This window comes from Ziziphus jujuba, chromosome 4 (assembly GCF_031755915.1).
Source record: "Ziziphus jujuba cultivar Dongzao chromosome 4, ASM3175591v1".
NCBI classification, from domain to species: domain Eukaryota; kingdom Viridiplantae; phylum Streptophyta; class Magnoliopsida; order Rosales; family Rhamnaceae; genus Ziziphus; species Ziziphus jujuba.
In genome coordinates, this window is record NC_083382.1 from 257,599 (window position 1) to 282,876 (window position 25,278).

Consider the following 25,278-nt stretch of genomic DNA (forward strand, 5'->3'; position numbering starts at 1 on the left):
AGCATGATGAACCTGTGACTTACAAGGCTTCAAGGGTTGAGTTAAGTTTTTTGGTACATAGAGTCTTGACCATGTATAAGGATGAAAAGTAAGTGTAACGGGAAAATATTTTCTACACACTCTTGTGGTGGAGAAATTAGGGTTAACAACAATCAAACATCCAAAACTATATAGACTTCAATGGCTTAATGACAGTGGAAAGATGGTAAATAAACAAGCCAAGATAAAGTTTAGTATTGATAACTATGTGAATGTGGTTTTATGTGATGTTGTACCTATGCATGTAGGACATATTTTATTGGGAAGACCGTGGAAATTTGACAAGAATACTATACACTATAATCGGAAAAATTCCATTATGTTCCTATTTAAAAGTAAGAAAGTTAAGCTTAAGCCATTGACACCAAGGGAGGTGTTTAGAAATCATGTGCAAATACAAGAAAGAAGGGAGGCCGAATAGCAAAAGGAGAAGACCATCATGCCACCCACAACTTCAATAAGCAAATAAGAGGGCAAGGCCGAGCCGCATCACTTAGGTAAGCTTTCTAAACCCGAGAGTGAGAAGCAAAAGGAAGAGAAGAAAAAGATCAACTTTTATCTTAGTCAAGGTGAGGTTAAAAAGGAATTTTTAATTAAGAAACCTATGCTAGTCATGATGTATAAAGTTACATTTTTAAATCATCTAGCTAACCCTGAAGAGCCTGCATTGCCGAGCTCTATTTCTTCTCTTTTGCAAGAGTTTGATGACATTTTTCTAAAGGAGATTCCTAGTAGTTTACTACCTATTCAAGGAATTGAACACCAAATAGATTTCATCCCCGAAGCCACAATTCCTAATAAGCCTGCATACAAAAGTAATCCCGATGAGACAAAGGAGCTTCAATGCCAGGTAAGTAAATTGCTAAACAAAGATTACATTAGAGAAAGCATGAGTCAATGTGCTATACCTTGATTGTTAATGCCTAAGAAAGATTGATCTTGGAGAATGTGTGTTGATTGTAGGGCCATTAACAACATAACTATCAAGTATAGGCATCCTATTCCTAGATGAGATGATATGCTTGATGAATTATATGGTGCTTACATGTTTTTGAAGATTGACCTTAGGAATGGGTATCATCAAATACGAATGAACGAGGGAGATGAATGGAAGATTGCATTTAAGAGAAAACATGGTTTGTATGTGTGGTTAGTAATGCCTTTTAGATTAACTAATGCACCTAGTACTTTCATGAGATTAATGAACCATGATATGCACCAATTCATTGGAAAATTTATGGTTATTTATTTTTTATGATATTCTTGTATATAGTAGGAATTTAGATAACATGTAGAACACCTTAGATTAGTTTTAGAAGTACTTAGGAAAGAAGGATTGTTTGCTAATCTCAAAAAGTGTAATTTTTGTCAAGATGAGCTTGTGTTTCTAACATTTGTTATGAGTGTTGCAGGAATCAAGGTTGACCAATCCAAGGTCAAAGCAATCCAAGATTGGCTGAAACCTATTACTATTACCCAGTAAGAAGTTTTCATGGTTTGGCTAGTTTTTACAAGAGAATTGTCAAGGACTTTAGTACTATTGCAGCACCATTTATTGAAATAATCAAGAAGAGTGGGATTCCAATGGGAAGAGACACAACAAAAGTCTTTTAACTTGTTGAAAGAAAAATTAACCAATGCTCCTCTATTGATTTTACCTAATTTTTCTAAGACTTTTGAGATTGAATGTATGCTTCAGGTGTAGGTATTGGAGCATGTTGATGCAGGAAGGAAAACCTATAACATACTTTAGTGAGAAGATGAATGGGGCAGCATTGAATTATCCAACCTAGGACAAAGAGATGTATGCTTTAGTTTGAGCTTTGGAGACATGGCAACATTACTTGATGCCAAAGAAATTTAGGATTAACACAGATCATGAATCTTTGAAGCATATTAAAGGCCAAAATAAGCTTAATTGATGGCATGGAAGGTGGATTGAATTCATTGAGACTTTTCCTTATGTCATACGCTATAAGAAAGTTAAAGAAAATGTGGTAGTTGATACTTTATCCCGAAGGTATGTTTTATTTTCAACCTCAGATGCTAAATTGTTTGGTTTTGAACAAGTACGGAAATTTATGAGCATGATATTGACTTTGGTAAAATATATAGAAATTGTGCTAAAACATGGTTATAGTAAATTCTATATATTTTATGGGTACTTGTTTAAGGAAAGTCAACTTTGTGTGCCTTGTTATAGCACTAGGAAATTACTTGTTAAGGAAGGTCACGGTGGGGGTTTAAAGGAACACTTTGGTGTAGCAAAAACTTTGTCCATATTACAATAATAGTTTTATTGGCCGAACATGAGGAGAGATGTAAAGAGGATTTGTGAGAGGTATATCACGTGTAGAAAGTTAAAATCTAAGCTAAAACCACATGGTTTGTATATGCCATTACCTATTCCTTCTTATCCTTGGGTAGATTTATCTATGGATTTTGTATTGGGGTTACCTAGGTTAAGGATGGGTAAGAACTCTATTTTTGTGGTTGTTGATGATTTTCTAAGATGGCACATTTCATAGAATGTAATAGGATTGATGATGCATCTCATGTAGCTAATTTGCTCTTTAAGGAAGTAGTGAGACTTCATGGCATGCTTAGGACTATTGTTTCAGAAAAGGATGCTAAGTTTTTAAGTTATTTTTGGAAAACATTATGGGCTAAGTTAGGTACTAAAAATTTTATTTTTCACTACTTGTCATCCACAGACTGATGGATAAAATGAAGTACCTAACTTTTCAGTACCTACTTGTCATCCACTTTTCCAAATATGAAATTTGATTTTTGTTTTAGGAAATAGTCTTTTATTTACTGGGCAAATTAATTTAGTGAAGGCTAAATTTTAATATTTGTGATTGTAAATTAATTCATTCCTTTTTAAAAGTTAAGAAATTAATTAATACAAATTATATTAGAAAAGACATGTAAAATTCAGCCACACCTTTTGTTAACTTTTATTGGCCGGTTTTTGCATATTGTTTTAGGGTTTCGATTTTGTCACTTTAGCTTATTTAAAGGTTTATTTCTCAATAAATGACACTACGTTATTCATTCAAAACAATTACTGTGAAAAAGATTTCTCTTTTCTCTCTTTAGAACACCTAGAACACGGAATAGAGAGTGAGTGTTTTGGTTTGACCTATCAAGAGGACAATCTAGAACCTATTGTGGCATCTTTGACATATACCAAGATTTTTAATCATAGATTGATTAGGGGTTAAGGTGGCCATTAGAATCTGAACTTAATTTTGACCCGGGCTAATATAATATGGGTTTAAGAGCAAGTCGACTTAGGTTCATTTCAACTGGTGAGTTATATTTTTCACCCACTTTTTGTTTTTTTGTTTTTGTTTTTGTTTTTGTTTTTTTTTTTTTTGGTTAAGTTACTGTCATTGCTGGGTTTCTTAGTGTGTTTGTTGTTGGTTTACTGGGTTGCTGTTTTGCTGGATTGTAAGTTACTGCTTGCTGTATTACTGTGTTACACGGGTTGTAGGTGGAAAAAACTTCAGTCATGGGTTTTTTTTCAAATTTAACCGGAGGTTTTTCAAAAAATTTTTAGGGTTGATATTTTGTTTGTGATTTTTCTTGGGATTAGGGTTTTTGTCACAATTGTGTTTAGAATTAGAGTTTTATTCTTGATTTTGCATTGGGCTTAGGTTTTCATTTTGATTTTGGTCATCATTGTGCAGTGGTTTGGGTTAGCACAGCAATCGAAGTTTGCTCAATTGGGTGATCAACTTGGCCTCAAGTTGTGTTTGGGTTTGGTTACTGGGATTGTGTTGGATTTGGCATCATTGAAAAATGTACCCTTAATTTTATTTTATTGGTTGATAATATGAAATTAAATTATTATATGAGTCTGAATTGGATAAAAATATTCATTTTGTATATTTTTATTATATGTTTATAATTTTAAATTAAAGCGATAGTTGTTATAATATGCACGGGAAATTTGAGTTGTAATTGTTTCCATGGAGGAGTTAAAATTGGTAGGATTGAAATCTCATGATTTTCATACATTGATGCAACAACTTTTGCCTCTTGCAATTTGCTCAATCCTTCCTAAAAATGTGAGACATACAATTGCAAGACTTTGTTTTTGCTTTAATGCCATTTGCAAGAAGTCCATCATTCTTATTGAATTGTACATAATCCAAAATGATATTGGTAGAACTTTGTGCCGGCTAGAGAAATTCTTCCCACCATCATTTTTCAATGTAATGGTTCATCTAACTTGCATTTAGTATGAGAGATTAGATTGTGTGGACCAATACATTTCAAGCAAATGCACCCATTTGAGAAGTATATTAAAGTATTAAAAGGTTATGTTTGGAACAAAAATTGCCCAGAAAGTTATATTGTTGAGAGCTATATTTGTGAGGAAGTGATTAAGTTTTGTATTGAATATAAAAAATGATTAGATGTAATTGGAAACATCATTGGTAGGTATCAAAAACTAAATGATGAGGATGATGTTGGTGCCCTGTTAAGGGTGGAAAGACCCAATCAATTAACCAACAACTTTAGGAACAAGTCCACCTATGTGTACTATCGAATGTCCAGGAGGTGGAACCGTACATGAGATACATATATCCATGTTAAAGTATAAATTAGTAATTATTTTGAATATATTTATTAAATAAAAAAACTTTTGTTTTTTTTAGAATTCATTTGGAAGCCTCGATGTTAAGAAAAAAAATCAAGGAAAAAAAGCAAAATGGTTTCAAGATGAACACAAACGTACATTTATATATTGGTTACATGATAAGGTAAGTTCAAAATAAACTGTTAATATTAAGGTTTTAACTTTAGGTTTAGTGAGTAAATAATGTATAATTGTATTTCCATTTACTAGATTGAACAAATGCAAAGTCAACCAAATCATATAGTTTTCGAAACATTAAGATAGAATGTACATGGTTCGCAATGGTTGGTAATGAAACATGAAGGATATGAGATTAAAGGAGTTCGATTCAACACTTTGGATAAGGATAATAAGCGAGTCACCTAGAATTGTGGGGTAAAGGTAGTTGCTAAAAGTGAGCATTTTGCTAGTGCTAAGAACAATAATCTTATTTTAGCTGAGATGACATACTATGGGGCAATAATAGAATTATGGGATGTCAATTACATTGTGTTTCGAATTCTCGTATTCAAGTGTGATTTGGTTGACAATAGTGGTGTGAAAGTTGATGAGATGGGCTTTATATGTATTAACTTAAATAAATTGGATATAAATCTGACCCATTCATTATGGCTTCACAAGTTCAACAAGTAGTTTATGTTGAGAATAAACTTGATTCTAGATCCACTACAACATGGTACTTTTGTTGACGATGAATTGGTTGTAGAAGATAGTCTTAGAGATTCTACGATGGTTCACAACCATTTGACTTTCAGTTGACAAGTGTGGTTGAATGTGATAATGAGGAAGAATGTGATAATGGTTATGTTCGTAATGATTGTGAGGGGATATGGCAAAAAAGCATACCATCTACTAAACAAATTTGTAATTAGATTCATTAACTTATATTTAAATAATTATATTTGATTTTTTGTTCCATTGTCATTATATGTTTTCCATTGTTATTATATTTTTTTGTTAATTATGTGTACATTCACAAATGCTTAATTTGCTTAATTAATTTTTTTGTTATTGTTGTCAATTAATTTGTGCAAAATTTAGTTGTGCTTATTTAATTTATGAATTTTTTTTTATTATTGTTTTAATTTATTTTTTATTCTTATCCTTTTGATGTAGATTTATGAACCCATTTGATTAACACGCCCTCCCATATAATGATGATGATAGATCATCATCAAGTAACGAGGTCGACCATATTTTGAGACACTTGAAGTATTTAAGCATCCACCTAAAATGTATCAATTCATAGTCCTAAAGATGTTGAATAGATTTTTAAAATAGAGATTGACAGAAGAGTTCAATATATATTTATAAGTATTTATCAAATGCACAAAAGTTAAGTACTTATATAATTATTTTGTCATTAATTACTCAAAAATATATTTAATTATTTAATTTTCTAATATGTATATGTGTTTATAATTTTGCAAAAACTAAGAAGAAAGTCGAATAAGCATCCCCATAGAATGGATGTGTTGGGATATGCAAGATTGTAAAAAACTATGGTATGTTTTCTATTTTTACTTCCATTTAACTATATATGAATTTTTTATTTTAATCACATGGTATTAGTAAAATTTACATGTAACTTTTGCAGTAAATTGAAAGAGGCACCTAAGAATACATAGAACGTGAGGATCTATGGACATGGACACGCATGGGGAAATATGAAAAATATGAAAATGAAGAAATAGAAATTTTAGTGGGAAAAAAACTGTGAGTATTTTTATTTACATAAAAATGTATAATTGTAATGTTTAACTATTACTTTTTATCAAATATGATTAATTTTATAGTTTATATATTTTTATGATTGAAATATGGATATTTTTGTTTAGTTTTTTAACTTGATATTTTTATTCATTTACATAATTTTGATTAATTTTATTATTATTGTTGCCATGCAAAATATATTAATTTTTAGTTCAATATTGTAATTAAATATTCATGCAATCATTTAATATATAATGTAAGCATAATTAATTATTTTTTACCACTATATATTGTTATGACTGAAATATAGATATTTTTGTTTAGTTTTCAATTTTATATTTTTATTCATTCACTTAATTATGCTTAAATTTATTATTATTGTTGCCATGCATAATATATTAATATTTAGTTAAATATTGTAATTTCTTAATTATCTAATCATTTAATATACATTGTAGAATGTCCTAAGGAAGAAGGCAAAGGAAGGAGAAATTGAGTCTTTACCTCAGATGATATACTAACACAAGCTTTGGGGATCGATGAGTATGAAGATGAGCTTAGGGGTAGAGGCAAAGGTTATACAATGACTAATTTTTTTCACACACCTAAGTAAAGTTCACAAAAAAAGGATAAGTCCGAGAAGAGTGAGAGAATTACCAAGCTAAAACTAGTTGCTAATGGTCTTTTGGGGATCATTCAAAAGAAAGGCAACATTCAAAAGATTAGTGAGTTAGCATCTGCATGTGGTATTAACCTACAGCTTCAGCCTTATACACCTAGACAACAATCTACGCATGGAAAGGCATTGCACTCTTGTTCTCATACTTGGTCATCACATGGAGACTATGTAGTACATGACAACCATTTTGCCGATCTAAGGCCCTCATCTACTACTAAGCTTGATGCTCCTCCTATTTATCCATCATCTTTGACATCTTCAAAGGTATTATAAAAAAATATATATTTAAATTTAAATTTAGCATTAATATATATGTCTAAATACTAATATTTATATTCATTTTTTTTATGTTTATGTTTGACTTTGTTATCATTATTGCTACAAGAAGTATATATATATATATGTATATATTTCTATATTAATTAGTTATTCTAACTTTGTTTCTAATGCAGAATGTTAAATGCAATATTGCATAAGGCAGTGTTAAAAATATAGTAGTACGTGGTACTTTGGTTCCTTCTATCCCATTGGATGTGTGCCATGATGTTATGCTAGGTGATCGAAATTTGAAAGTCACTGTTGATGAGGTGATTGATGAATTTGCCCCTTTACCTATATCATCATATGATATTGGATGTGTCAGCGATGTAGAAGAGGCATTTATTGCATGGTCTAGACATCTTATTGTACAGTTTGATGCAACTGTATATGATAATTTATATGCATGTGTGAATAATAATTTTTTTTTCTTGTTATACTAGTATTTTATTGGTTAATATTTGTAGGCAAGTTTGAAGAAAAAACATGTTGAGGATGATCAATGTGGTGATGGTGATGCCTTATCAATAGTTACCCCGCCAATCTACAAGTTGTTACATCGAATCGAGGATGTCGAGAGCCATCATTTATGGACATTTCATATGATTGAAGGAGCCATGGGATATAAACAAGATTTATGCATATCAAAGAATGATATAACTGAGTTTTATTACATGCATGAATTATTTTTTGAGTGTATTTTGATTTTCAAAAGGTAACTTAAATTTAAATGTATTTATTTCTAATTATTCAATTCAATTAATTATAATTATCATTATAAAAAATATATTTACTTCTAATTTGATTATGCAGGTACTTATATAATGGACTAATGGATACACAAGCTGAAGAGAATTATTGTTTTATTTATCCCGGTATCATTGCACCAATTGATCATGCAAATCCTTATGAAAGAATGATTAATATATTTAGTAGATGACAACATGCAAGACAATGTCATCTATGGTTCTTTCCATACTACGCAAGGTATGTTGTGTTAAGTTATAATAGATTCTGTTACATAATTAATTTAATCAAATGACATATTAACTAATAATTTATGGGTATTTTTAGTAATCACTAGATGTTAGGTGTTGTTGATCTTTACTGAGCAGTAGTATGGTTTTATGCTTCATTTAAAAATCGTATTAATAAATATTTTAGATCTTGCTCATGAGTAAGTTAATTACCAAATGTGGTTATTATATTATGACGATAATTATTTACTTCATACTAATTAATATTTATTTACTTTGTATATATTTTAATAATTTTTAAACATAATTTTTTCATATGCAGTATGAGGGTATAACTTGGTCACAAGATGACGTCCACCAATTTAGAGCTGAATGGGCATCGGTTATGATCTCAAACCTTTCATCTCAATGAGTATAATAATTTAATTGCTTTTATCTGTACATAACTATATAAAATAGTTGATCAAATAGCAAAATTATTTTATGAATTAATATTTAATTTATTTAAAATAAGTATTTATTATGCAAATATTTATTTGAATTTTGTTGTCTATTAATTATTTTTCATGAAGCTAGCTATTAAACAATTCTAATTAGGCAAAATTAAAAACAAAATTCAAATAAAAAAAAAAGATGATGCTTTTAAAAAAAAGTCACTCTATAATAGAAGGAAAAGAGTCGCTAAATACATGCCAAAAGCTTTGCTAGATATGAGAACAGGTGATATTCTATATAAGGAAATACACAACACTTTTTTTTTTTTTTTTTTTTTTTTTTTTTTTTTTTGTAAAATGTGTTGGCTAGATGTTGAAATAAGAGTCATTTTTTCAAAAGCGTTGCTAGATGTGGGAAGAGACGATGCTTTTTTCAAAAAAGTGTCACTAGATGTGGGAGAATAGGCTACACTTTTTTAAAAAAGCATTACCACATATAATAACAGGTGATGCTTTTTTAAAAAAGCAACGCTATATATAATATCAGGCGATGCTTTTTTTTTAAAAAAAAAAAGCGTAACTAGATATTAAATAAGGCAACACTTTTCTTAAGAAAAAGAGTCATTAAATACCAAAATATGGCAATGCTTTTCTAAAGAAAAAGCATTGTTAGATACTAAATCAGACGAAGCTTTTTTAAGAAAAACCATTGCTAGATACCAAATAAGGCAAAAGCATCGCTAGATACATAATCAGGTGATGCTTTTCTTAAAAATGTGTCCCTAGATAAATAATTAAACAGTGCTTTTTTTAATAAAGAAGAGTTATTAGATTCATAATTAGGAGATGCTTTGTAAAGTGTCAGCTTTGTTTTAATATTTTTAACGACACCATATTAGGCGACACTTTATTAAGGATCGGATTTTATTTTACACGACAAATTAATTGCTTCGCCTATTATTGTTTTTCTTATAGTGATATCAATTATATACATACATATCTCGGTTTAGCAACTATAAATTATACATCTTTATTATTCAACAAAAAGAAAAAAAAATGATTTATTTGTTAATAACGAACCAATTATAAAAAACTATACAAAAGATATATTTCATCTTTTGAAATATTTTTTTGTTTTCATATCTAAAATCAGATACAATACTTTTCGAAGTGATTGTTGCATGGTTAATGAATTTAATTACCTTGCGTAGGTTATCGGGATAGTATCATCGACAAATTAGCTAATAAAATATTATACTAAGATTAATTAAAATGAAAAAAAAAAAATTTTACTCTAGAGCACTGCGTACTCTTTGGTACTTCTCTTATGTTTATTATGAGCAACTTAATTACCAATTTGTATTTAACGTCATGGTGCATGACATCAGCAACATGGAAAAAAAAAATTAATACACATGCCATTAAATTATTGAGTGTTAGAGGAGCAATGAAGTGCATTCATGTGAGGTGCCATGAGGTGCCGTGATTGGTATCCAAGAAAGTATGTTAGAATTTTCTTATGTCTCTTACTGTGTTTGTTTTAATTATTGAAAGTAATTTCTTTCTTGTTTTAGTGTTCCAAATATATAACTTTTGAGTATAATTATAAATGGTTAATTGAATCAATCTAATTTGATATTTCACATTGTTTTAAAACAAAAATATATATGTATTATGAATAAGAATGTACTAGAATAACATCTTTCTTAATAAAATATCAATTCTCATCTAAATAGAAAAAACTGACTAGGAAATAAATAGAGTTTACATGAAGGTAACAATATATATCTTAAATTCATCCTAAACAATTAAACCAATTTATTAAAAATATGGTCTATTAAAAAGTGTGAATGGGCAAACAAAATATTATAATTCTTGGGATTCTTCACTAGAAGCTTCTACTTATAAAATTGTTACATGGTCACCGTGGTACGATATGGTTAATAAGTTCACATTGATATGCCTCATTCTATGCAATTTTTGAATATATGCATAATGTATGCATTCCCATTATGATTATGATCATGTTGATCTAACAGTTTGTATCGTCATTTATCCAACTTTTTTTTTTTAATTTTGACTAAGTTTAATACGGGTTCACTAGGTGAGGGGTTTGGAATTGACTTTTTATTGATATGAGTTTGGGCTTTGACTTTTATATTGCTGCGAAAAGCTCTTCAATACAAGTACATTGTAACACCCCATACAAAATTTATGTAGAAAGTTTTGATTTTTGATTAAATTTGACCATTTGATCGATATAGATACCAGAGTTGACTTTTTATTCTTAGAAGTTATAGCATTAATTTGTGTACCAATATACAATACACGAGGTGAGTTCAAATTTGCGATTCTCATGCCTTAAGCTTCATTTTGGTATATAAGTTGTAATTTCATACTAAGGTTTGTGTATTTCTTCTAGGTGAGCTATATGTTTATTACTCGATAAAAAAAATAGTATTTTAAATATACTTATATTCTTGATATTGCTTTAGACACTCGGGTAAATCTAGGACTGATCCTGTGGAAGATCTAGAGTGATTCACAAATTATTGGTATGTGATATATTTTCAATATTTTCGTGTTATATATATTAATCTATATAAATTCTTGGTTTGACGGTTATATATATATATACACATATATGTGTTCATGTTTATTTGCAAATTTTTATCAGACAGTTTAATATGTTCAAAAATAATTAATTCAAGTTATTGAAATGTCGATTTGAGATTTGGAAATCTATAAATTTTATTTAAAAATTTTGTTCATTTATTTATTAGTCTTATTTGACAAATCTTACTGTTGATGAGAAACATGTTACTATTTATTTTTGAACACTGTTTATAAAATGGATTTGCTAAAAGGTTAGTATGTTTGTATTGCTTCTCACATGCATCATATAGTACTAGTGTTCCCTATTCTTGTTATCATTAATTAGGGCACATATATATTTAGTAATCCTATGGGAGCTAAGATGGAAAAGAGTAGGTAAGTACTTTATGATGTGAGCATTAGCCTATCTCCACTTAGTTGTAGGATATGAGGTTATTAATATCGATGCCTTTAGAATGTCAAAGGGTCGATTGCATATGTCTCTTATCCCTCCTTTTTATCAGGTGGTGTTTAGGACGCTAAACATCCACTGGCAATATTTAGAATATAATATGGTGCATTAGGTGTACATATGGTATTTTATGTACTTTAAATGTTTCAACATGGATTTAAATAATTTATTGGTTTATTTATTTAATTTAATTTAAGCATTTTCAATTATCTTATTATTTCATTTTTAGGATATTTATTTAAACGTTATTTTATCTTATTTTATTTTCTATAAAAATATTTTACAAATGCAGATATAAAAATTATCCGTTTTTATGAAAATATTTTTTAAATAGTAAAACTTTTCAAAATAGGTGGACTAGCAGGGGTTTTGAAAGAAAAACTGTTTTTTGAATATTTATTTTTATCTTCTTATCTTATTATTATTATAATTGCTTTTATTTATTTTTATTAATATTCCTATTATTTACTATTATTATTATTATCATTATTTATACTGTTAATATTAGAATGGTACCATTTACTTGGATAATTAGCATCTCATTTGTTTTCTTTATTTTAGAAACATGTTCTCTTAGGTCCAGGTAGATAGTAGATCGACTATATGAGTGGCACAACCCATTTGACTGCGACGCTCTTTCAGTTGTATCATGCAGTCTTTCCTATCTCTCATACTGTTATTATTTTATTAGTATTGTTTTCCTTTTGTCTGTCATATTTATATTTCAAATATTCTTAAAATGCTCTGATGGCAATTATAGACCTAGGGTATTGTATTTATTTACTTATTTATTTTGTTGCTTACCATTTATTGGAGTACTAAAATTTATGGAAAATTGTAGTAAATGGAAGGAATAAAGTGAATGTATATTTAGAAGTGTGTTTTTTGTGTAGAGAAAATTTTAGGAAAATCCATATCTCAGGGAAGATGCTGTTAAACTTTCTGTAGAATTTTTTATGGTGTTTTTCCAAGTCGAGACCACCCTAGGGTTCTAGTAAGGAATTATGGAAGGGGTTTTAGCATTCATAGACGAGCAACACACTTTATTTGGAGTTATGGATAATAAGTTATGTGTCTGTAAAATTTAATGATTTGTTTTAGTCATATTGGTCCCATAGGTAGTGTTTTCTTCAAAAAAGATAAAAATATAAATTAAAAATGTCTTCTAACCATGCCATGTGTCAAAATTTCAATGATTGACCAACCAGGTTGTCCAAACTATACCCTGACAGATGTTAAATTTGGGTTTGCTATAACTAGTGTTGTTCAAATAACACCCCATGTTGTTTGAACAACTCCCTACTAATCGAGTTAAATCCTAGTTTGGATTGAGAAAAGAAATGGAGAAAGAATGGTGTCAAATAAGACCCATTTTTTTCACCAAGGAAATAACCCTCTGTCGGCCACATTAACCACCTCATTGCTTGCACCACCTTGTTGCCTTCATGAAACATAACCTCTCCACCAAATCCACACTAGGAGGCTCATCGACATACCGAAATCAACATCCAACGTCAAAAGCCATGTCTTGATCCAATTGCTGGATTCAGATAACTTCTAGGTTGAGGGGATACTCTCTCCCACAATTTTCAAACTTCTTGAACATGATTTTAATCTCCTTTTAGCTCGAATCAAGCATGTATGACTGGTAGAGTGAAACCCACTTTGGCGGTGACTTTTAAGCGAGGAATTCATTCACCACCAACCATCTATGGGCTAGGTAAATTCACGATTGAAATACCCATTCCTTTAGCTTCAATTTGGTGTAAAATTTGTAAATTTTGATTGAGTATTGAGTATAAACCAAAATGGGGAAACTTTAGGATAATAACTGGTAAAATTTAGCCTAGAATGCAAAATTAGTTTGTATTTTGTGATGCATATAAGCTTCTAATGGTCATGGAAAATTAGCTAAAGGTATAATTTCATTAGAATACCAAATGCAAGAAAAACTCCAATTTTAGACACCAGATAAGATGGGTTTCTACAAATTCTTGAGGGCTGTGTGCATATTTATATATATATATATATATAAAGAAAATGTATATAAATATTTACGTAGGTTATGGTTAGCCATGATGTTATCAGAGTTAGCGTAATACCTCAATTTTTCAATCTAAAGTATTGCTTCCATATATGCATCTTAAAGGTAATTTAGTTTATTACAAGTTGCCTCACAATTTATTGGTTACTTGTTGAAATGTGGTGATCTCGCCACAATGTGCAAGGTAGTTCAGTTACACTTGCACTCTTTGTTTTGCAATATCAAAGACCAAACATTATTTATGTTTATGCATTTTATTTTATCTTGTAATGTTTAAGAACAATATCTTTTTTGTAATGCCCTAAGCTCATTAACTATAGCTTAGGGCCTTTTTGTCTAGTTGCTGGAATTGTATTTCCAGCGACATAAGTCAACTTCCTTAGATGTCGTTTGAAGAAAGTCTGGGATTTGGATCTGAATTTTGGATATAATAAACTAGAAATGCATAGAAAGCAGTAACAAAAAGAATGGCCCAATTTGGAGCTGGGAAGGCTAAGTTAAGCCCTAAACAATCTGACCCTTGTGCAGTTTTGTTGCCCAGAAATCTGGACAAAACTGCCTCGGTTTTGATTGTTTTTGAATGGGTAAATGGACTTTTTTTTATCTGATTTTTGGCTAGAACATAGTTTAATATTCAAGAAGGTTTCCCTACAATTTTCAAGTCAAATGGAGCTAGTTTTCAAATTCAAATGCCTTAGAAAAGCTGAACTACCCATTAAAGAAGGTTTCTTGCATGCCCAGCACATTGATTAAAGTTAGTTGAGGTAGTTTGGCTTGGTTGGTTACTTTTAATGCTTTTGTATTTATTGCTCAATATGGCAGCATGTCTTATTGTCTTTTTGATGTATTTAAAAGTATGAAAATTGCAATGAAAACGTTGAAGAAGTAATATTCAAAAATTTTGAAAAACAACAATTTTGGCTCTCTCTCTCTCTCTCTCTCTCTCTCTCTCTCAACTACTACATTTGTTTTCTTCTTCTTCCCAAAAGCTAACAACCTTCTCAAGAACCCTAAACCTCCATTAAAACCAAAAACAAAACCTTAACAAACCCAAAAAAACAAAATCAAGAACCAAGAACCAACAACAATCATTCTTGACTAACACCATGAATGATTGTGCTCTAGGGTACAACAACATAAACCTAGGGGTATCTTCATATATTAAGAGAAATACATCAAAGATCTTTTGAAAAAGTTCAACCTTGATGAATGCAAGCCAATGTCAATACCAATGAGCCAAGGAGGCAAATACAAGAAGGAGGATGGCACACCAAAGGTAAACCCGATCCTATATAGAAGCATGAGAGGAATTTTGCTCTATGTATGTTCATCAAGACCAGATATTATGCATGCCACATGTGTTTTGTCTAGATATATGCAAGCACCATCCCAAAATCATTTTGTAGGTGCCAAAAGAATTCTTAGATACTTAAAAGGAACACAAGACTTTGGAGTTTGGTATGATAGGCAAAATGTGATGAGATTAATGGCCTACTCGGATAGTGATTGGGTTGGATGCTTGGATGATATGAAGAGCACTTCGGGGTATCTTTTCTCACTTGGTAGTGGACCATTCTCATGGAATGCAAAGAAGCAAGCAACAACAGCTCAAAGCACCGCCGAAGCCGAGTACATTGCTTGCTCTTCATGTGCAAATCAATGCATTTGGCTTAGGAAATTATTGGAGGACCTTGGTTATACTCAAGAGGGTTTAACCATCATCAAATGTGACAACACTTCAGCCATATCAATAGCCAAGAACCCCGTTCAACATGGAAGGACAAAACACATACCGGTGAAGTATCACTCTTTGAGGGAATTTGAAGAAAATGGAGAAGTAAGCTTGGAATATACCAAGACCGAAGATAACCTTACAAATTTCTTCACCAAGCCACTTCCAAAAGCACAATTTGAGACCTTGAGGAAGCTTCTCAATATTTCAAGCAAGAACACCAAGGAGGAGTGTTGAAATGTGGTGATCTTGCCACAATGTGCAAGGTAGTTCGGTTACACTTGCACTCTTTATTTTGCAACATCAAAGACCAAACATTATTTATGTTTATGCATTTTATTTTATCTTGTAATTTTTAAGAACAATATCCTTTTTGTAATGCCTTAAGCTCATTAACTAAGCTTAGGGGCTTTTTGTCTAGTTGCTGGAATTGTATTTCCAGCAATATAAGTCCACTTCCTTGGATGCTGTTTGAAGAAGGATTGGGATTTGAATCTGAATTTTGGATATAATAAACTAGAAACATAGAGGAAGCAGCAACGAAAGGAATGGCCCAATTTGGAGCTGGTAAGGCTGAGTTAAGCCCTAAACAATCTGACCCTTGTGCAGTTTTGTTGTCCAGAAATCTGGACAAAACTGCCTTGGGTATGACTATTTTTAAATGGGTAAATGGACTTTGTTTTATCGGATTTTTGGATAGAACACATTTTAATATTCAAAAAGGCTTCCCTCCAATTTTCAAGTCAAAAGGAGCTGATTTTCAAATTCAAATGTCTTAGACAAACTGAACTGCCCATTAAAGAAGGTTTCTTGCATGCCCAACACATTGATTAGAGTTAGTTGAGGTAGTTTGGCTTGATTGGTCACTTTTAATGCTTTTGTATTTATTGATCAATATGGAACATGTCTTATTGTCTTTTTGATGTATTTAAAAGTATGAAAATTGTAATGAAAACGTTGAGGAAGTAATATTCAAAAAATTTTGAAAACAACAATTTTGGCTCTTTCTCTCTCTCTATCTCTCTCAACTACTACATTTGTTTTCTTCTTCTTCCCAAAAGCTAACAACCTTCTCAAGAACCATAAACCTCCATTAAAACCAAAAACAAACCTTAACAAATCCAAAAAAACAAAATCAAGAACCAAGAACCAACAACAATCATTCTTGACTAACACCTTGAATGATTGTGCTCTAGGGTACAACAACATAAACCTACACCAAATTCCATCAACAAGAAGGAGGATGGCACACCAAAGGTAAACCCGACTCTATATAGAAGCATGATAGGAAGTTTTCTCTATGTATGTTCATCAAGACTGGATATTATGCATGCCACATGTATTTTGCCTAGATATATACAAGCACCATCCCAAAATCATTTTGTAGGTGCCAAAAGAATTCTTAGATACTTAAAAGCAACACAAGACTTTGGAGTTTGGTATGATAGGCAAGATGTGATGAGATTAATGGCCTACTTGGATAGTGATTGGGCTGGATGCTTACCGATGAAGTATCACTTTTTGAGGGAGTTTGAAGAAAATGGAGAAGTAAGCTTGGAATATGTCAAGACCGAAGATAACCTTGCAGATTTCTTCACCAAGCCACTTCCAAAAGCAAGATTTGAGACCTTGAGGAATCTTCTCAATATTTCATGCAAGAACACCAAGGAGGAGTGTTGAAATGTGGTGATCTTGCCATAATGTGCAAGGTAGTTCAGTTACACTTGCACTCTTTATTTTGCAACATCAAAGACCAAACATTATTTATGTTTATGCATTTTATTTTATCTTGTAATTTTTAAGAACAATATCCTTTTTGTAATGCCTTAAGCTCATTAACTATAGCTTAGGGCCTTTTTGTCTAGTTGCTGGAATTGTATTTCCAGCAACATAAGCCCACTTTCTTGGATTCCCTTTGAAGAAGGTTTGGGATTTGGATCTAAATTTTGGATATAATAAACTAGAAACACAGAGGAAGCAGCAACAAAAATAATGGCCCAATTTGGAGCTGGGAAGGCTGAGTTAAGCCCTAAACAATCTGACCCTTGTGCAGTTTTGTGGCCTAGAAATCTGGACAAAACTGCCTCGGGTTTGATTATTTTTGAATGCGTAAATGGATATTGTTTTATTTGATTTTTCAAAAAGGCTTCCCTCCAATTTTCAAGTCAAATGGAGCTGGTTTTCAAATGCAAATGCCTTAGACAATCTGAACTGCCCATTAAAGTAGGTTTTTTGCATGCCCAGCACATTGATTAGAGTTGGTTAAGGTAGTTTGGCTTGATTGGTTACTTTTAATGCTTTTGTATTTATTGATCAATATGGCAGCATGTTTTATTGCGTTTTTGATGTATTTAAAAGTATGAAAATTGCAATGAAAATGTTGAGGAAGTAATATTCAAAAATTTTGAAAAACAACAATTTTGGCTCTCTTTCTCTCTCTCTCTCTCTCTCTCTCAACTACTACATTTGTTTTCTTCTTCTTCCCAAAAGCTAACAACCTTCTCAAAAACTCTAAACCTCCGTTAAAACCTGAAACAAAACCTTAACAAACCAAAAAAAACAAAATCAAGAACCAAGAACCAACAACAATCATTCTTGACTAACACCTTGAATGATTGTGCTCTAGGGCAGAACAATATAAACCTACACCAAATTCCATCATTATTAACTGTACAATTTATATGTATATATTTCGGTAGACTATACGTTTTAGGATCTGGGATCCAAGTTATCTTTATCCCATGAGTAGGGATTCATCGCTTGATTTTCACTTGCACATGACCACAGAAGTTATTGCTTGATTTCTTGCCTCAATATGACCAATACATAGATGTATATTGGATATGGGTAGAATGCATTTTCGAATTCTAAAGTTTAAGAGTGGTGTAATTTCAACTTTAAACTTTTGATTTGGGTAATTTAACCTTTGAATTTTCAAAACCATTACAAATTGATTCACTTTATAATGGTGGTGTTAAAATTAATGGTGATGATATTAGTTTGACATCATGCTATGTCATAATTATTTTTCAGAAATAAAAAATAATTTAAAATTTTGAAAAAATTACATTTGTTATTTTTCCATTTATGTTTATGGTTTTTTATTTGAAAATTTGTGTCCTTAATTAAATTAAAATACCCACAATCATAATTAAATATTTTTTATCCTAAAATTAGACCAAAATAAAATAAAAATAAAAATAAATTTTTGCTCTAATAAAAAATAATTTTACTAGAGCGAAAATTAAAAATATTTTTCATGCCCAAACAAAAAAAAAAACAAAAAAAAGGAAAATTAGACCAGCATAAGAAAAAAAATTAGACCAATTTTTAAAAAATAAAAATAATTTTTTATTTAAATTACACTAAAAAAATAAAGTTTTCTCATTTTCCTCTTTTCCATCTTCTTATTCTAGAATTCTTTATGGTACCCTTAAACAAAAATCCAAAAAAGAAAAAAAGACCAGAATATGAAAAAAAAAAAAAGGACCAAATTTTAAAAAATAAAAATAATTAAATTTTTTTTTTTAATTAGACAAAAAAATAACGTTTTTTCATTTTCCTTTCTTTTATCTTCTTATTTTAAAACTCTTAATAGTATCAACACGCAATTTACCTTTAAATAAATATGAAATTTAAAAGAGGGGTGAAAATTCTAGATAAATACAATTTTATTAATATTTAGGGAATTTTTATTAAGATGGAATTTATCTATCAAGCCTATTAGTTATCTAGAAGTTTATGTTCGTGCCTATACAAAAGGGGTCTAAGCTTTATTTTTGACACCTAAAAATTTCCAAAAATATCACACTTATTTCTCTTAATTTTAGTTCTTCAATTTCATATTTTTATTTTATTTATTTTTCATTTGATCCATTTATTTCATAGTCAAGTTTCTTTTTGGTGTTTCTATTTTGTCATTAAAATTTTATTTTTATTAAACTCATTTTATTCTTTTGAAGCATTATAACCCATTTTAGAATTCTCTTTCATTGTTTGCTTTTGATATAATTGTAACACCATGTCTCCATAGGCGGATCTGTCACTCTCTACTGATACTATTCCCAATTAGCCACCACACTAGGTGTTAGGATTTTTATTCAGAGTTTCTAGGAGGTCACCATCCTTAGATTATTCTCGAGTAAGCAAGCTTAACTTCGGAGCTTTTTCGAACCCTGAAACCAATTACTTAGAAAAGTCGGTGTTTTGAGAGTGACTATTATTATATTTGAACCATCCTATGTTCCACACTAAATAGCCTACCAATGCTCCGCACTCACGCACACTGATCATCACAATCCATCTCCCTTAAGGCCCAATGTCCTCATTGGTACACTTCTGATTTGGGTACAAGTTTTGACACCATTCGTACTCGTTGGTATACTTTCGAGTTGGGTACAGGCTTTGATACCATTTGTAGCACCCTGCCTTCACTGATGGACCTATCACTCTATGCCAATATTGTTGGCAATTTAGCCATCGCATTTGGTATGAAATTTTATGTTCAAAGCTTCCCAAGAGGTCACCTCGCCTAAGCATGCTTAACTTTAGAGTTTTTTCGAATCTTGAAGCCGACCGCTTTGAAAAGGTCTCAACATTGTGATAGTGATCATACTTATATTTGAACCATCACCTGTTCCACACCTAGGTGATGTGGGATTAGATATCAGGTACCAGTGCCCCATACCCGATCACATTGGTTGTCACACAATTGCCTGATTATGTTATTATTCATTTTATTTTCCTTCAATTTAATATTTAATTTGAAGGTGGAATGCCCTATACATCATAAAGATTGCTTAATATGATCAATGTCAAGACCCAACCAAGAAACATTTTAGAGCTCCCAAGTGGCCATATCTAGGGAAAGTTCTACTAGAGATTCAATAGAACATGCTGGCAAAATCCCCGCTACAATACAAACATTCCCAAAAATACAATCTTGCTATTTAAAAAACACTTCAATATAAATATACCAACTTAAAAACTTCCACAAATACAATTCCACAATTTGGTTTTTATGAAGAATTTTTATAAAATTAATTTTATCCCTTTACACATCTATTTCATATGGAAAATCATATTTTGGGTTTTGTGAAGATAGTTTTATAATGGGAATTCAAATCAAGCCTTTGTGTGAGTTTTTCCATGAAAAATAAATTTCGAAGGTTGAATTTTAATTTATTACATATACATATATGGATTATTATTATTATTATTATTAACTGGGATGTCTCCTTCACATATCTTTACAAGTAATCTTTTTCTATTATTATTATTATTACTATTAATGTTATTCACCACTCACTAGGATGTTTATTATCTCACATTTTTCTTGTTTCAAATCCTATCCTCCTAGGTTTTGGTTGATAGCTAGTTGTTTCTTTTCCCTTCCATAACACATCTTGCGTTCCCATGCCTTACAAAATATTCTACCCTTTTTTGTCTTCTTTTTTTTTTTTTTTTCCAATTCTATTGTTCAATATTTCTATTCAGATTAATCTAATTCTTTACTTTTGACAAATGTTCATATGATAGTATGGACTTAGGGTGTGTATGTGATGTGATATCTAAAGTGTTGCAAATTGTTGAATTGTATTTATGGAAGTTGTGGAGTTGGTATATTTACATTGAAGTGTGTTTTAAATAGCAAGGTTGTATTTTTTGGAATGTCCATATCATAGCGGGGATTCTGCCAGCATGTGCCATTGAATCTCTAGTAAACGTTCGCTAGATATGGCCACTTGGGAGTCCTAAAAGGTTTCTTGGTTGGGTCTTGACATTGATAATATTAAGCAATCTTTGTGATGTACATGGCATGCCACCTTCAAATTAAATACTAAACTGAAGAAAAATAAAATGAATAATAAAATAATCAGGCAATTGTGTGACGACCAATGTGATAGGGTATGGGGCACTGGTAGGCTACCTGGTATCTAATCTCATATCACCTAGGTGTGGAACAGGGGATGGTTAAAATGTAAGTATGATTACTATCACACTGTTGAGACTTTTTCAAAGCGGTTGGCTTCAAGATTCAAAAGAACTCTGAAATTAAGCATGCTTAGGCGAGAGTGGTTCAAGAATGGGTGACCTCTTGGAAAGCTCTGAACAAAAAATTTCAAACCAAATGTGATGGATAAATTGCCAACAATATGGGCAGAGAGTGATAGGTCTGTTAGTGAAGACGTGGTGCCACAAATGGTATTAAAGCCTGTACTCAAATCGAATGTTTAACTTGAGTATGAATGGTATCAAAACTCGTATCCAAATTGGAAGTGTACCAATGAGGACATTGGGCCCTAAGGGAGGTGGATTGTGATGATCAGTGTAGGCGGGTGTGGGGCATTGGTAGGCTATCTGGTGTGGAATAGAGGATGATTCAAATATAATAATAGTCACTCTCAAAACGTAAATATCAACTTTTCAAAGTTATTGGCTTCAGGGTTCGAAAGAGTTTCAAAGTTAAACTTGCTTATGCAATAGTAATCCAAGGATGATGACCTCTTGGAAACTCTGAACCAAAAACCTTATGCCTAGTGCGGTGGCTAGTTGGGAACAGTAACAGTAGAGAGTGACAAATTCACCTATGGAGGCAAGGTGTTACAATTATATCATAAGTAAACAACAGAAGAGAATTCTAAAATGGGTTATAATGCTTCAAAAGAATAAAATGACTTTAATAAAAATAAAATATCAATGACAAAATAGAAACACTAGAAAGAAACTTGTCTATGAAATAAATGGATCAAAAGAAAAAATAAATAAAATAAAACTAAGAACTTGAAGATCTAAAATTGAGAGAAAGAAGTGATGATATTTGTGGAAATTTTTAGGTGTGTCAAAAATAAAGCTTGGACCGCTTTTTTATAGGCACCAACATAAGCTTCTAGATATCTAATAGGCTTGATCAGATAAATTCGACCTTGATAAAAATTTCCTGAATATTAATAAAATTGTATTTATCTAGAATTTTCATTCGTCTTTTAAATTTCATATTTATTTAAAGGTAAATTTCACTTTGATACTATGAAGAATTTTAGAATAAGAAGATGAAAGAGAGGAAAATGAAAAAAACATTATTTTTTTTTTGTCTAATTTAAAAAAAAAATACTTTTTTTAAAAAATTATATATATTTTTTAAAATTTGGTCCTTTTTTTTTCATATTCTGTTTTTTTTTATAATGTTTATTTAAGGGTATCATAAAGAATTTTAGAATAAAAAGATGGAAAAGAGGAAAATGAGAAACTTTTTTATTTTTTTAGTCTAATTTAAGAAAAATTTATTTTTATTTTTTAAAATGTCTTTTATTTTTTTTTTTCATATTCTGTTTTTTTTTTCTTTATGTTTATTTAAGAGCACCATAAAGAATTTTAGAATAAGAAGATGGAAAAGAGGAAAATGAGAAAACTTTATTTTTTTAGTCTAATTTTAAACTAAATAATTATTTTTATTTTTAAAAATTTGGTCTGATTTTTTTTTTCTTGCTCTGGTCTAATTTTTGCTCTAGTAAAATTTTTTTATTAGACCAAAAATTTTAATTTAATTTTTATTTTTATTTTGGTCTAATCTTAGGTTCAAAAATATTTAATTATGATTGTGGGTATTTTCATTTAATTAAGGACACAATTTTTCAAATAAAAAACCATAAATATAAATGGAAAAATAACTAATGTATTTTTATAATGGCTTTAAAAATTCAGAGTTTCAATTACCTAAATCAAAAGTTTAGAGTTAAAATTACACCACTCTTAAACTTTAGAATATTGAAATGCATTTTACCCATATCCAATATACATCTATATATTGGTCATACTGAGGCAAGAAATCAAGCGATAACTTATATGGTTATGTGCAAGTGAGAATCAAGCGATCAATCCCTTCTCATGGGAGAGAGAATTTTGACATTCCTTTTGCATATTCTACATTAATTATTCCTATTACTATATTTTATCTTTTGTAAGCTCTACAAATAGAATCCATTGGTGTTTATATGAGCATTGATCAAAGACTTTAAGTAACAATGAAAATATTTCCGTTTCTTATTCTCTTATATTTTGTTTACCTTTTCTATAAGCTTCTTCAACTTTCTCTCATGGTTGGAAAAATACATAATGGCAAAAAAAAAAAATAAATAAATAAATAGTACGTACATGTATAAATCATTTAATTTATTAAAAAATATGGAGAAAAGATTAGTAGAAGAATATGTGAGTGGGGAGTTTATAAAATTGATACATACGTATAATATTTATTATAAATTAAAAAATACATGTACAAAATGTACATTAAAATTATTTATTTTTATTATAAAATTATAAAAATGTAACCATTTGATAATAATAGTTAATATATTAAAAAAATAAAAATAGAAAATACTAAAAAGAATAAAAGACTAAAATAAAAAATCTCTTTTATACATATTTTTTTATGCTGTCGTAAAAGAGAAAATAACTAATTGAAGATATTTAATTTTTCGAAATTTCATGTTTTTTTTTTTTTTCATTTCTGCAATATGTTTAATACATGTTTTAAAATTTTTCTTAAAAAATGATTTTTTTTTTTTATACATTTGAAATTGATACAAAAAATGAATTTTTTTTTTTAAATGCTTATTATTTGCAAATTTACTGACTAGGCTCTTTCTTAAACTTTTCTTCTAAGAAAAAATAAATCTACTATCTCCTAAGGTTTGGCACTTAAATATAATTTAATCCTTTTAATTTCAGAAATACCATTAGCCTTCTGTTATGTTTTGAAAAGCTTTATCTTTTTCCGCTTATTATGTCATTCATATCCTTGATTTGGATTAGTATTACCCGCATCTTTTACGAAAATGCATTTCTAATTTTAAAAGTCTAATAACTTAAATTGTAATTATTAGAAACTGCAAAGATCCAAATGAAATAAATTTTAAATTGGTGATGAATTTCACAATCATTGGCTATATTGCATGCAAACGTGACATACATAACAAGAATTAGTTCTCGCAAAAAAAAAAAAAAAGGAATTAGTTCTGGAAATATTTGAAGATAAAAGGATAATATAATTTGATAAATATTTTATTTGTAGAAGCATAGCATATATTTGAGAAAATTAACATAAAGTTGCAATGTAATAACCTGTAATGACATTATTACATACCATACACACAGACATGTCAATTATGACTGCATCAGTTAGGTAGCCATCTCCAATAGGTATGTGAATTATTATCTGTATGTGATACAAAGGTTGAAAAATCTTCTAATCTCTATGGCATAAATATTTACTTAATAGTCATTCAACCTAAAAGTTATTCTTCAATTGTTTTTATGTAAATCTTAATTAATTGACGATATGTTTATATGTATTGTTCTCTTTAGAAAAATAATAATAATCAATAACAATTTATTCATCTATTTTTTCCTTTTGAAAAATATTTTGATGAATCATACTATCTAATAAACTATCTACAATGGATAATGTCTTTGATAATGTCCATTTATTTTTCCCACATCAGCTTGATAGAATTCTAAAACAAAATTGTTGAAGAGTTTTTTTTTTTTTTTTTATCTGTCATTATTTTTAATATGGCAATACAAATATAGCAATTCATAAATTTATTACACCCAAATTTATCT

The 25,278-nt window shown here is 29.9% G+C and overlaps 1 pseudogene; it reads left to right on the top strand.

Annotated features, from left to right (window-relative positions):
* Positions 1-655: 655 nt before the first annotated feature.
* Positions 656-25,278, top strand: part of LOC125422197 (photosystem I P700 chlorophyll a apoprotein A1-like) — a 47,980-nt pseudogene continuing 23,357 nt past the window's right edge.